Raw genomic sequence first — 12,997 nt, 5'->3', positions numbered from 1 at the left:
ATGTTTTTTCTCTTCAAGGAGCAAGCATTCCAATTTACGATCTTGATGGCTTCACGGTCTATACTTAGTGACAAGGGACAAGGCAGCGTGTAGCTGTTCAGATCGAGTCTTGCATGTGCGCATGATGATGATCTCGGCCACGAGCGTCACAAGTTCCTGCGAGGTGAGCGGAGAATCGTCGACAGGTTCACCTGAGACAGCACCAGTGTATGATAAACCAGGGGCGGTGGATGAACCTGGAATTGGCTGGACCACAGCAGTAGCGAGACGAACATGTTGCCAGGGCTGGAGAGCTGGGTACTGGACTTCCGTGAGTACAGGAGGCAAACAATGATTACGGAGGCGACCGAGCTGGTTGTTGATTGTAGCCTTCCAACGGATATTCATGAACTCCACTCGCTTGAGACATCCGCGATTGGAGGATTGGTGGTTTCCACCGCAGTTGACACACGTTGGCTCGATGTCATCAACTTGCTCACAGGACGCAGTTGAGTGAGTTCCAGCACACTTGACGCAGTTTGTCTTCATATGGTAGTTTTTGGTGCCATGGCCATAGGAGAGGCAATTCATACATTGCGTAACATCACGATGTTGGGGTTTGTAATGCTCTCAGCTGATGATGACCTGAAACAGGTCCCGGATTTGGACCTCAGAGCCGCAAGACTGGTGGATCCCTTCGTGAAGTGTACCAGGAACAACTGATTACAGAAGCTGGTATGATTGTTGGAACACCGGTTCATCTGGTACACGGCCTCAGGTTTGAGCCCAAGCCACTCCAGCTCGGATTTGACCGCAGCCGCCTCGAATGACGATAATCCACGCAAAACCACCTTCAGTGGCTTGCTCGATGGCAGATCATGCGTGAAGAGTCCACGTTGTTGTCCGTTAGAAAACATCCTATTTGAGTGTACTCCTCCAGGCTGGAGCACATGATTTTGGTACCGATGCTGCAAAGCTTGAAGCGAGGCAGCAGCTTGTGTTTTGCCAGTTCGGCACCCAGCTTGGCAACATCCTTCACCACTTGAAAATCGGGGGAATCCGCTCTCTTCTTGCAATGGGGACGGCGTCACCATCGCTATTTTCTTTCGGGAGTACTGCATACTGGTTGGCTTGCAGTACCCGTTTTCCGGCGTCATCCTGCGACGCGCTGGGCTTGATTATTTGCACATTTACGCACCATTTGTTTCGTGTTTGCAAGTTCAAGTAAACTTGCCAGAACGCGAGAAGGTGGCGACACTTCTACGGCGCAACGCGACAGCACAAAACGAAACAAAATCGAACCGAGAACTCGAGCGAAAATACGGACTGAACAACTCAACAGTCGAGCAAAGAATCTCTTATAGTCTACTGTTTACAACGTTCTCTATTTCAATCATCAGGTTCCCTAATGCTGGGTTTAGACTAGACAAGTCAAATGATCAACTCAGTTGAAATCAATTGGCTTGAAAAGTTGAGCCTGGTTCAACTTTTTTCAATTCAAGTGAGTTGATCAAGTCAGTTGAATGGTATGGTTTATACGTTCAATTCGCGTTCAAGTCAGTTGATCAATTGACTTGCCCTGTCTAAACCCAACTTAAGAATTGGTCGGTAGTCATTTCGGTTTGATTTCAGCTAGAACTTTTTTGACCGTCTGTATCATCCTCTCTCAAGCGCCGCCCATGTGTGGGGATCACGGAATCAATAATATCTCCAAATGACAAAATGACAAGCGATCAACGAACCGAATGATAACGCTATGTCATAAGTGGAAAGCAATTATCATATAATCTTATTCCTTTTTTCACTCGGGGCGGTATAGGGAAACGAGCCAATAGTTGGCAAGCTGCTTCACGAAGTAAAACCGATGATGATACCTACACGTGTGTTAATGGGAATTTTTTGTAATGATTTTCTCGATTCAGATCAAGCTATGTCCTCATCCGTGTTTTTGCAACAAAGCAGGCAAGCAATATATCCATCTACAACTCCGATCAAGCTATGATACAGAGCGACTTTGTCATGGTGGTCGTAGCAACCGATTTGTCTGTATCTTTGGTTGCTTTATGTGTTTGGATTCGCTGGTGGGGATGCAGGTGGATTGAAGCTCCACGAAGTAGATGCCGTAGTGAGTTCAGCCATGATATTGTTGTTGTTTACGTGAGCTAATGCATCTTTCAACTCCTTCGATGCTCCCACAAAGATGGTGCCTCGATCATTCCATATTTGCAGTTGAGTTAGCCTGTCTAACAAAGAAATTAAGGCGCCGCCACACGGAGGCTCTTTCTAGTATATAGCGAGCTATGTAATAGAAAACTATATTATAACCCATACACCCAACCGTTGGATGTAAGATTCGCTTACAATTATGTGGGATTCATCATCAGAGGATGTAAGTGGAGACCGCATGAACCGAGGATGCGATATACCTAGCTGCGGTCCGATGTAAGAAAATTGGAGACCGAAAAAAGTGGAGTGTATTAGTGGGTGAAAATAATTATGTCGAAAAAAATAGAAAAAAGGTTGCCGACTGGACCCGAACCACGGACGTTGCGACTATCAGATCTGTGCTTTCTCCATGCTTCTGTATATAGTCAACCTAAAAGCAAACATGAAGCGCTCATTTTCTCGCATGCTCGACTTCGTATGCTTTTTCTGCTGGAGAGATTCGAGACAAGTGTGTGCGTCGTTCTACAATGTTCTACAATGTGCGTCGTTCTACAAGCTTACTGGTATAGCGAATATGGAACATCTGTAAAAGTGGTCAATTCATGAAATTGATCCTAGAGCTCCTTCGTTTTTTGAAACCACTCACAAATGTATATGAATAATAACTCAATAAGACTGTATTTAATTTTATTTTTGATTCAATTTTAATGTGATGAATTCAAACTAAAAACATTAAGGCTCTGAACCATTTGGTGGATTATTTTAACTTTTGGTTAAAATTTGACAGATGAAAAGTTATCGATTAACCCTGCTATCCGAGCATGGTTATTTCTGACAGACAAGAAGTTAAATTTTGACAACCGTGGCTCGAAAACCGGTCGATCGACAGCACGGGGATTTTCGAACATAGAAAATAACTTTCGAAATGTCACTTTTAACCACGAGTTAAATTTAACTCGGCAAATGGTTCACAGCCTAAATAGAGTCTCTCGTTAACTTGTAACTCCAAGGAAAGATCTCTAAGAAGTCAAGAGAAAAAAATCAAAGAATTCCAAGGAATAATATTAAAAAATTTCGTAACTATCACCTAGAAGTTATTAAACACTTAAATACCACCTAGAAATCATCCATGATAATAAATTGAAAACTAATGTCTGAGCAGTTCTAAAAAACCATAGATTGGTGAAATCAGTTTTCTTGAACGATGCACTTTAACGGATGTTCCGTATATTCCGGAGGACCATCCAATGGACCCTGGGGTCAATTTTCCAGTCACAACTCCGAGTTCATTCTGAAGAGAAGTCTATTATCATCCAGAGGAGCGTCTATGATGTTCATAAGGAACATTCATGGTCTCCAGGGTTTATTTTCCGATCATACCTCCGAATTCATAATTATAAGAGTTTTCGAATAATACGGAGTTGGTTTTTTTTTTCTTGATTTGTTGAGCACCAATACTACCGACACCAGGGAGGCAGCTCTCACACTTGGACCCTACCTATCGACTCATTAACTCATGAACCGGAGACCAACGACTTTACTTCTCTTTTACAGATGTTTCAGATCTTTTGGAAGACCATCCACTGCACAAGTCCCAAAGCCGAATTTAAGAAGACAAAAATGTTTGCGCCCAAACCGTCCGTTTTAGGTATATAGTGTCTTGGGGAAAGTTACTTCATATTTTTTACCTTAGTGAAATTAGCGTTTTCGACAAAATTGGTGAATTGAATATACAAACTTTTTTTTTTATTATTTGAGATAGACCAATGCAATGTTCTTAAAAGTTGTAAAATAATCAATTCGAAACATTGTTTAGGACACCAAATTTATATCTCTTCTGGTTCATGAGTTAATTTTTTTTAAATAAGCTGACCTCTAAAAAACAGATTTATTTGAATAACTTTTTATACGTTCATTTCTCGTAAAAACGTTGTTTTGGACACATTTAGAACTTATGATGACGCATATTGATGACGCAACCATGTAGCTATATTTTTTGGTTAAGAAATTTAATGGAGATATTCTTGGATTTCTTTTTCTTTATTGTCAATTTCTCTAAAAGGAGCAAACCGAATTACAAACTTTTGATTGCTTTTGAAAATCGCGTTTTTATTCATTTTTGGTGAGAAAACAGTAGCAGAGCGATTAATTTAAAAAAGTCAAATTTTTTATCAAAATCTACGCATGAATTTTCAAATAAAGGAGATATCAACTAAATTGCTTCAGCACAAATATGCGTCATAAAATATTCTTAAAGTATTTAAAAAAAAAAAGATTCTACGAGAAATGAACTTATAACATTATATTAAAAAAAAACCGATTTTCTAATGACAACCCTAACATGCTTGCTTAAAATAATCATAAGTAATGAACCATAAGAGATAGAAATGTGATGTCTTAAGCAATTGATTGTTCTACAACTTTTTAGAACACTGCATTGGTCTATCTCAAATATTAAAAAAAAAGTTTGTATTTTCAGTGCACCAATTTTATGGACCACTCTAATTTCACTCACATAAAAAGATTGGCCAAAAAATACGAATAAACTTTCCTAAAAACCTAAAAGGGATGGTTTGGACGCAAATATTTTTGTCCCCAGGGTAAATTTTTTGGTCATAGCTCCAAATTGATTCTGATAAGATGCCGATGAGTAACGGCGCCGGTGGTGTAGTGGTAAGCGTGATTACCTCTCACCCCAGTAGGCCTGGGTTCAATCCCAGTCGGCGCCGCCGGGATGTTCTGAGGCATAACATCTCTGATCACGCCTTCCTTCGGATGGGAAGTAAAGCCGTTGGTCCCCGGTTCATAAGAGTTGATGGGTCGATAGGTAGGGTCCAGGTGTGGCACGTCGGTAGCATTGGTGCTCAGCACGGAAAACAAGATCGACGGAAAAAAAACAAACCAAAGGAAGATGCCGATGAGTGGTTTTGTGTTTCGTGAACCCAAGAGTCAATTTTCCGATCACAACTCCGAATTCATATTAATAAGATGTCAATAAATGGCTTTGAAAAAAACGTAGAACTCTAGGATAAGTTTCATGAATTGACCACTTTTAAGGATGTTACAAATTTTCCGGAGAACCATCCCGTGGTCGCCAGTGTCTATATTCTGGTCACAACTTTGAATTAATTCTGATAAGACGTCTATGAGAGGTTTTGAAAAAATGCGGATCTCTAAGATCAGTTTCATAAATTGACCACTTTTACGGATGTTTTGGATGTTTTAGTGGACCACCTCGTGGTTTCCAGTGACCAAATATCGGTCATAACTTCATATTAATTATGGTAAGACTTCTATGATAGTTTTCGAAAAAACCGTGGACATTGATGATCCGTATCATGAATTTACCACTTTTACGGATGTTCCAGTGGACCACCGCGTGGTCTCCAGTGTCTATATTCCGGTCACAACTTCGAATTTATTCGGCAATTTGTAGAGACTAGAGATAACTTTCTGATGTCTTTGATGAAATTGTTAAGCAGATAGTTGGCCACCTTTTGGGAAGAGTCAGTTTCCGTTAAGTCACAAGACTGGTCATGTGGAAGACCCTGAACATCCGTAAAAGTGGTCAATTCGTGAAACTGATCCTAGTAGGCCTATTCTGCGCGACATGTGAGGTGGAGTGACACGCTGTCACCGGTGAGGTGACAATTGTCAGCTCGGGTGAGGTGACTCTCCATTTGATTTGCACGGAGACTCACCTCATCCGAGGTATAAATTGTCACTTCACTGTCACTTCACCCCACTATTGGTTACCAGGTGAAACTTTTTTGTCATTAATTTATTTGATAAGGCTCAACCGAATTAACTTTACAGAGCCGAGGATTCTTGTTCACTATACAAAACATCTTAAAGCTATAGTCAAAAGGTACAACACAATAAACACTTTATCTTCCGCTATCCAATAAGCCTCTTCCATCAGAACGGAAGCCGCTTCCAGTGGATTAATTGTATGGCAGAATCGCCAACGGCCAACTAATTAGCTCTAATCCCATATATTTTTGCCTTCCTGCAATTTTTTTTTTTATGATGCGCACCGGTTTATTAAGCGAAAAAAATACACAAAAATTCAATCGTGAGTAAACTCAAAAATTCTATTTTATAGCACTACGTCATAGTTTTCTACTACATAGCTTCTATTACGTTATAGCTCATATTTTTTTGAAAATGGTTTCCCAAGTCTCATAGAACTATGATATAGAAATCTAAATCGGCTTTGTCATAGAGAACTATTTATAGCATGAATATCATGCGCCGTATGGCGGCACCTTCACGGAGGGCCATTATACATGAGTCCGTTTAGAGAGAGTGTGCTATTTCGATATGGATCAGATCGGGTAGTCAGACAAGATACTAATACTCCAGAACGTTTCTCCGTGTGCCGTCCAAAATTGACCTGGTACGGGCCGAACAAAGACTGCAAGTCGTTCTTTCGGGAGATTCGCCATCATGGGAGGTTCAGGTATACCTCGACGGATTTTCCAACGTTGACATTCTCGACGAACTCTGTCACACTTCGTACCCTAGAATGTTGAATTTCCTTTGAGCCTCGTTGACGATGGTTTCGTTGCACTGGTGGTGATAATTTTCAAGGATGTCCTGGAGCACTAGTTTAGGAAGCAGATGGTGACGTGGTAGAACAATCGGAAACTGGGTTTTCTCGTCAACAAAATCGCAAACGTCGATGCGACTGCGCATCACGACCGCATCATCGATAAAGGGGCTGACCCTGAACAAAGAACTGGTTTTAAGTAGAGACGGCTTACCTATAGACTGATAGTATCGTAATTTCATCCAAGTAACATTCCCATTGAGTGCGCTTATTCAAATAGTTCTCAGCCGCTAGTAGCTCATCACTAATTAGTGGTCCTCGAAGAAGTCTATCACCCTTAAGTTTCCGCTTGATGTTAACAAGAAATCTCTACACTACACTGAAAAAAAATTTCCGTTTATAGAACGAAATCGCTCGCTTGTTCTACGCATTTATTCGTTTTTTTCTGTAACGAAATTGATTTGTACATTGTATGTAGCAAGTTTCGTTAGAACTGTCACACTCGCTATCGCTACACCCAACCAGCGGGGGCCTCAAGTGTTGGTTGTGGAGACCGAAAAGTGTGGAGTGTGTTAGTGAGGATGGGTAAAAATCACTTCACCATTGGAAGGAATTCACGACAAAAAAAAAATGTTTCAGACCGGACTCGAATCATAAACCTTGCGATAATCAGATCTGTGCCTAATTCTTCGCTCTATCGGTGCTACGAGAAATGGTAAGGCTAAAGGCAAATAAGAAGCACTCATAGAACGGTAATTTGATTTCGTTTACTTTTATTGCTACTTGCAAGCATGTATTTTTTTTATTCTCTGTACGGGACATAAAACCACCGCGACCAGTAATTTGATTAATTGTGGTAGCTTGCATGCATTGGTCAGACTGACAATGTTTCAAGAAAAAAAAGTATCTCATCTCCAGCACACAATCAGCCCTTTAGGAAACAAGAGCAATTGTTGGCTTGATTTTACGAAGTTGAATTTGTATATTATAAGATCTCCCCGACACGAAAAGCTATGGAGTATTTCCGGTGATCCGACTTAAGCCTACGTATTACATCACGGGCGTCCGTCCAAAAAAATTGCCACTCAATCTTGATCGAATGGACGTGCTCAACGCTTCTTGCTAATCTCGTACTCATCGTCGCCAGAGGATGTTTGCTTAGTCCTGTGATGCGCACCATGACCATCGTAGAAGACCGTGGCCGGTTTGGGACCAATCGAGGAACCCAACAGGAAGTGGTTGGGTGTCAGGACTGGAGTTTTTGGATATTCTATCGGCACGTACGTCAGTGGACGTGAGCTAATGACGTTCTCCACTACTGTCAGCATGTTACGGAGCGTTTCGTTGGTTGGGTTGCACCCTGATTTTATTGCCATGATATTCTTTTTCACCCTCTGTATCAGCCTTTTCCAGGCTCATCTCAAGTGAGGTGATGCTTGATGAAAGAATTTCCATTCCGTTGCTGAACTGATGATTTTTTGGATAACCTTCTCCTGATCTATCTCCTTGAGCGCCGCCTTAAGTTCTCCGTTTGCCATCACGAGAGCTTGTCGCCGTAAAGTTTGTGCCACGATCACTGTAGATTCTGATCGGGACGTCACATCACGCCATGAAATTCCTCAATGCCATTACACGATTGCAATTTCTATATGTACCACCCGTAAAGCCAAGCACGTTATGAGCATACCCCACCGCTTTTCAGTTCGACGTCCAACCACCACTAACAGAGGACCTCCTGAGGATTGCTTTCAATGCCAATAAACGAGAATGGGGTGGACGTGGAGCAACCCGTTGGTTTTTGCATTCCTGACAACTGCTCTGACCCGTTGGAACAACCGCCTGATTTTCGGGACTCGGAAGGTTTGCCGCAACTCGTTCACGACGGTCGTATATTTCGGGTGATGATAGGGCTCGTGATGATCCTTTCTGATCAACCAGGTAATGTGCTGATATACGTGGACGCATATTAACATGCGCTAATTCTGCTATACATCCGCAGTACCTTTTGCTTATCCAGGAACGGGTTGAATGTGTAGATCGGACTCGACTTTGACAGCGTCTTGCAGAAGCCCTCTGCTTGAGTTAGCCGATACAGGTAGCTGGCGGGTTGCTGAAGGTCCTTGGCTGAGAGTGGACCAGTGATGAACTGTGCTTTGCCCGTATTACTGCGAAAGTTCTGTGCTGCTCTCAACACCGTGGTTGTTCTGCGCAACAATTGCTTCCAGCGAGAATAGTCTTGAATGTTGATCACTGGTTCGAGTTCGACCTGATGGTAAAAGAGGTCCGCAGGAAGTTTTTCATCGGTATGATCATCTTGATACGGATTGGACGGCCAGCTGCCGTTGTGGTCCCATATAAATCTGGGTCCTCTGAACCAGCTGCTGTCCTCGGTGAGGTCTGGCACCCCCTTCCACTTGGTAGCATCGTCGGCGAAAATTTTCCTTCGACCGTTTGTAACCCCAGTCCACTATTTCCGTTATTTCCAGAACTTCACTGATACAGAATGCAATGAATTGTGAATACCGTCGATGGTCTGACCGGATCCAACACAGGACGTCACGTGAGTCGCTCCAGAAGAACAACTGATAAACCTTGAACGACAAGTACTTTCTAATACTGAGAACCTGACTCCGATGACCGTCTGTGGACTCAGATGCGTTAAGGAATGGTAACAGCGAGGTATTCGTTGAGACTTTCCGGATTCACGTCATCTCATCCGATGCCAAATTTGCATCATCCATAAGTATGCACCCACCAGACTTGGTCAGCAGGTTGTCATACAGCTTCCGAGCACGGGTTCTAGCTACGGTATTCTGCTTGAGTGATCGATTTGGTTGCCTACTGGCGCGATATGCCTTTAAGTCTAAGCGGTTGCGATTTCGCAGCTCTGTACTACGGGCGACATCATACTTTTACTCAAATCGCGATCGGACATACCTGGATTGCTTCTGATGGACCTCACGACCATTCCATGGAGCTGACGGTTGGCAGTTCCACTCCGGCATTTACTTTGAGGCTTCCGATTCATCGTCAAGGTTTCCCTGTACGTTTTTAGCACGCGCCATACGGTGTTTGTAGGAAAATTCAACATTTTAGCCAGCTTGGACGCGCACCACGATGGATTTTCCAAGTAACTGAGCGCGATTTTTTTCTACGCTCCTCTTGCATGGTGATTGTCTCCAGAGCAAGAGCGTTTTATGAACTGAAAAAATACACTGTTGTTTTTATTGTTGTTGTCAACAAATATACGTCAAAAGCTTCCGAAAACGTCCGCTAGGAGCGCTGTAATAAGCAAAAGAGTTTGTTCCATAAGTGGGCCATGGTTTACCCTTATTGTGGTGTATTTGAAAAAAAAAATCTGGAACTGATGGCCACCATCTTGCATTTAAAAATGGCGACTATCATCGATTTTCGATCTACATATGTCATCCCCGTTTCGAAAGTACACATATTGTAGATTTTTTTGATTTTTCTTGTCTTGATGATGGTGATCGGAGGTATGATCATATGATCATGATCTATACCACACAAGATAATCGCATTATCGTTTCCAGGACTGTTCGTTGTGATTTTTGGGTTTGTACTGATAGGTAATCAAAATAAGAATGCCCAAATAGTGACTTATAGTTGTAAAAAAGTGACCTAAGGGAAGAAAATTAGTCATTCTGATGGCATACCAAATAAATGTTTGATGTTTTAGACTTATGCAATTACATTCTCATAAAAACTTAAATATGTACGATAGGAACATTTACAGCGAAAGATTCAACAGCAAGTTTATGACTAAATCTCCAAGCTTCTACTACCTGAAAAAAACATGAAAAACCGGGAATTCACAGAGAATTTTATTTCTCCTGAAACTACCTGGCAAGTCAGAAAATCTTATCATTTCTCAGGAAATTTAATAAATTTCTTACTAAGAATGCATTTTAAAATAATAACATTTAATATTCCTAGTTATTTTCATTCACACATTTAACTTTATAGATCCAGAATGGATTAATCTTCAATAACAAATAGATAAATTTATAAATTCTGAACTGAAAAGTTAAAATATTTCAAGAAATTTTCAGAAATCTGGAGTCAAATTCCTTGCACAGTTTTCAGGCTCATGGAATTTTGATATAATTTCTAAGGACCTCATTCCACAGGAGTTCTGGGAAAAAATTATGAGAAAAACATTCATGTGAAGCCTAAGCTTAAGATAGTAAACTCCATGCGAATTTTCATGAGAAATCTCCGTTGAATATTAAATGGACTAATCTGAGGTCTTCATAACTACTCGAAAGTTCCCAAAATAGCCCTGAATTTAATTAAACTGCCTTGAAATTATTTTGTAGTTTAAGAAACTAACCTGATGCTCGCAATACTTCTCATCATTTATTTTAACTTCTCTTAACTTTTTTGGACTTCCTAAAGTTTCCACAATTTTCCTAACGATCATGAATCTTCTCTAAAGTGTTAAAAATTCACTGAATTTCCCGAAACTTTTTTAAAATTTATGTAATTTTCCTGCTCTGGAATATCTCTTCGCTGAGGATATCCGTTCTGTCTAGAAGTTTTTTGTTTGTTTAGAGCATTATTAGCGAGAACAATATCTTTCTCAAAGTTCTCGAAACTTCTCTAAAGTGTTTGCAGTTCTCATGAAGCTTGATATACTACCATGAATTTAATTAAACTGTTCTAAAAATGTTTAAGCTTGCGTTAACTTTTGGAATTATGTGAAAACGTCAATAATTTTCTTAACATCTCGAAAGTTCTCTGAAAATCTGGGAACTTCTGGAAATTTCCCGGTAATTTAATGAAACTAATTCAATTGAACTCCCCTAAAATTCCCTTTGTTTTTGAAGCCTGCTCCTGAAATTTCCATAAAAGTTCCTGAAGTTCTCAGATTTTCCCTTAAGTTCCATAGTCTCTTGAATTTCTTGAAAATATCAGTGCTTGCTAAAAGTTCTCACCTTTTTTTTATTTAATGGTACTTCGTTGATGTTCTGTAATCAACTTAGCTAAATTTTAAAATTTTATGTAGATCTTGAAATTTCCATGATATTCTTGAAATACTCTCACATTTTCCGGATGTTCATATAATTTTTATTGCGCTCCAGAAAATTTCTCTGAGCAAACCGAAGTTTCCGGAAATCCGGGTTTCTGCAATTTCCTTGAAATTTTTTGAACTGCCCTTTAATTCCCTGACCTGCCTTCATGTTCTCGGAGCTTCCCTAAAATTTTCATTTCTAATGAAGATCTCAGTTCTGCTTTCAAGTAAATGAAATTCTCATAAACACCTTTAAACTTCCCTGGAATTCTCTGGATTTCTGTGAAGTTCCTATAATATTTCTGAAGTTTTCATAAACTTTCTGAATCCGATTCGTACCTTCCTCAAAGTTGTCCTTGCTCGTTTTCTACTCTCTATACACAATTTTCACACTGCCGTACTCTAACGGAACTATCAACTATATACTTTCATCTCTTCATGTATCGTATGAAAATGACCACTTTAGTATGTTATTTGAAATTAGCATCTTCAACTATGTAAATTGTTAACTTCACGCCGAAGTAATACAAACAAAATAGTTAAAGTATATGTATAAGAACAATTTTTGTGTACAATAAAATCTATTGTGAATGAGATTTTTAGTATTAAAAGTGGGGGTTGTTAGTGACCGAGATTAATCAAATATAATTTTATTTTTCAGGAACAAATTTGATCTAATAATAATAATTTTTATACTTTGTTTTATTACTTAAAATTTAGATAACGTTTTATTTATTGTAAACTTATTGTGGTTACTATTTGATCATTTGACTAATACAATACAATTAAAAAAGTGTTATATGTAGGTAATAGAGTCTACTGTATTTTATTGTTATTTCATTGATATTTTATTGTTATTTCATTAATATTTTATTGATATATTTTTTCCGGGTTCCTACTTCAACAAACCAAATGATCATAGATGATTTTTACTAAGTTAATTTTGAAATAACATTCAGTCACTGAACTGTTCTGCTGCAACTTAAGCCATAGGTATTTGCAGATGAATCCCTCGACCCCTCACACCATGCTAACTTCCGAAGAACAGTGACTGGAATCCTCCTTTATCATTTAAACAGTCCACTCCTATCGACGTCAACTACTAAAGTGTTTGTTCCATATGCATATTAAACATGGTTTGCACGGTGGATTTACAATACACAGTGTTATGCTTAATGAATCACGATTGGTCATAGTCATAACACATTCGATCGGGTTTCCCGGGTAGGTAGGTTCTATATGATGCACGTGTTCCGTTGTTTAAA

General features: G+C 39.9%; 1 protein-coding gene across 1 annotated transcript in view; it reads left to right on the top strand.

Annotated features, from left to right (window-relative positions):
- LOC135717610 (uncharacterized) overlaps positions 1–12,997 on the top strand; it is a 94,379-nt gene that overhangs the window by 55,947 nt on the left and 25,435 nt on the right. The gene's annotated exons all lie outside the window — the stretch shown is intronic.

This window comes from Ochlerotatus camptorhynchus, unplaced genomic scaffold (assembly GCF_037179485.1).
Source record: "Ochlerotatus camptorhynchus isolate MF236.1 unplaced genomic scaffold, CSIRO-AGI_Acam_v1.1 ptg000062l, whole genome shotgun sequence".
Lineage (NCBI taxonomy): Eukaryota > Metazoa > Arthropoda > Insecta > Diptera > Culicidae > Ochlerotatus > Ochlerotatus camptorhynchus.
Note: the sequence above shows the minus strand (reverse complement) of the source record. Positions and strands in the feature narration are given on the sequence as shown.